Source organism: Equus quagga, chromosome 6 (genome assembly GCF_021613505.1).
Source record: "Equus quagga isolate Etosha38 chromosome 6, UCLA_HA_Equagga_1.0, whole genome shotgun sequence".
Lineage (NCBI taxonomy): Eukaryota > Metazoa > Chordata > Mammalia > Perissodactyla > Equidae > Equus > Equus quagga.
The window spans coordinates 30,189,983-30,192,124 of NC_060272.1; the positions used below are offsets into that span (position 1 = coordinate 30,189,983).

General features: G+C 42.8%; 1 pseudogene; it reads right to left on the bottom strand.

Annotated features, from left to right (window-relative positions):
• Positions 1–325: 325 nt before the first annotated feature.
• Positions 326–1,695, bottom strand: LOC124241310 (elongation factor 1-alpha 1-like; annotated as a pseudogene).
• Positions 1,696–2,142: the final 447 nt, after the last annotated feature.

Below are 2,142 nucleotides of genomic sequence, written 5' to 3' on the forward strand. Positions count from 1 at the left end.
GCACAGATGTTAGCTCAGGGCAAATCTTCCTCAAGCAAAAAGAGGAAGACTAGTAACAGACGTTAGCTCAGGGAGAATCTTCCTCAGCAAAAAAATAAAAATAAAAAGCCCTGATTTTAAAGACTAATAATTTAAAACTGTCACACACAAAAGAAACCAAATGGTCCACAAAACATTCTCCTTTCATTCTGGAGGTTTTAGGATGCATTGTTGTCATTAACCAGTCTCTTACTACTAAACATACATGGCCAATTGAAACAAACAGTTCTGGGACCGTTCTTCCACCAGTGATTAAGACTAGGGTGGCAGGTATTGGGGATTATATTCATTTAGCCTTCTGAGATTTCTGGGAAGCCTTGATGACTTTGCCAGCTTAAGCTGCCTTCTTGTCCACTGCTTTGATGACAATCTCAGCAACCATCTGTCTCATGTTATGAACAGCAAAATGTCCCAGAGGAGGATAGTCAAAGAAGCACTCAACACACATGGGCTTGCCAGGAACCATATCAACAATGGCAGCATCACCGGACTTCAAGACTTTAGGGCCATCTTCTGGGTTTTTCCCAGAACAACCATCAGTCCCCTCCTTCAGCTTGTAAACAATGTGAGCTGTGTGACAATCCAGCACATGTGCATATCCAGCACTGATTTGGCCTGGATGGTTCAGGATAATTACTGAGCTGTGAAGCCAGCTGTTTCCACTGGTGAGTTATTTTTGCTGTCACCAGCTATATTGCCATGATGAACACATTTAACCAACATTTTAACCAACATGGTCTGGATATTGAAGACCACAATGTCCCAGGAAGAGTTTCACCTAAAGCTTTCTGGTGCATTTCAACAGTCTTTACTTCAGCTGTAACATTGACTGGAGCAAAGATGACCACCACACTGGATTTGAGAACACCAGTCTCCACTCGGCCTACAGGCACAGGACCAATACAAGCAATTTTGTAGACATCCTGGAGGGGCAGGACAAGTTGGTGGCAGGATGAAATCCAGAGCTTCGAGCAGTGTGGTTCCATTGGCATTGCCATCTTTATGGGTGACTTTCCATCCCTTGAACCAAGACATGCTAGCACCTGCCTCCAGTATGTTGTCACCATTCCAACTTGAAGTTGGCACAAATGCTATTGTGTCAGAGTTGCAGCCAATTTTCTTAATGTAGGTGATGACTTCCTCAATGATTTCCTCATATCTCTTCTAGTTGTAAGGTAGCTCAGTGGAATCCGTTTTGTTAACACCAACACTTAATTGTTTCACACCCAGTGTGTAAGCCAGAAAGGCATGCTCACAAGTCTGCCCATTCTTGGAGATCCCTGTTTGAAATCCACCAACACCAGCAGCAACAATCAGGACAGCTCAGTCAGCCTGAGATGTGCCTATAATCACGTTTTTTATAAAGTCTCTGTGTCCTGAGGCATCAGTGATAGTCACATATACTTGCTGGTCTCAAATTTCCACAGGGAGATATCAATGGTGATACCACACTCATGTTCAGCTTTCACTTTATCCAAGAACCAGGCATACTTGAGAGAGCCTTTTCCCATCTCAGCAGCCTCCTTCTCAAATTTTTCAATGGTTCTTTTACTGATCTCACAACAACTTGTAGATCAGATGGCCAGTAGTGGTAGACTCACTGAAATCTACAGGTCTGATGACAACGTTGTTGATATGAGCCTTTTCCTTTCTCATTTTGGCTTAGCTTTAGTGGTGGTCTTCACAACACCTTTGTTCTGCTAGCAAACCCATTGCAAAAAGGTACAGACTGCATTTTGTGTATCCATTCATCTGTTGATGGACACTTGGTTGCTTGCAGCCCTTGGCTATTGTGAATAATGCTGCTATGAACACGGGTGTACAAATACCTCTTTGAGTCCCTGCTTTCAATTCTTTGGGTTATATACCTAGAAGTGGAATTGCTAGATCATACGACAATTCTATGTTTAACTTTTTTGAGGAAGCTCCACACTATTTTTCACGGCAGGTATACCATGTTACATTCCCATCAGTGGCTCCCAAGGGTTCCAATTTCCCCACATCCTCGCCAATAACTCCAAATCCATAGAATGTACAACACCTAAAGTGAACCCTAATGTAAACTATGGACTTTGGGTGATGATGATGTGTCAATGTAGGTTC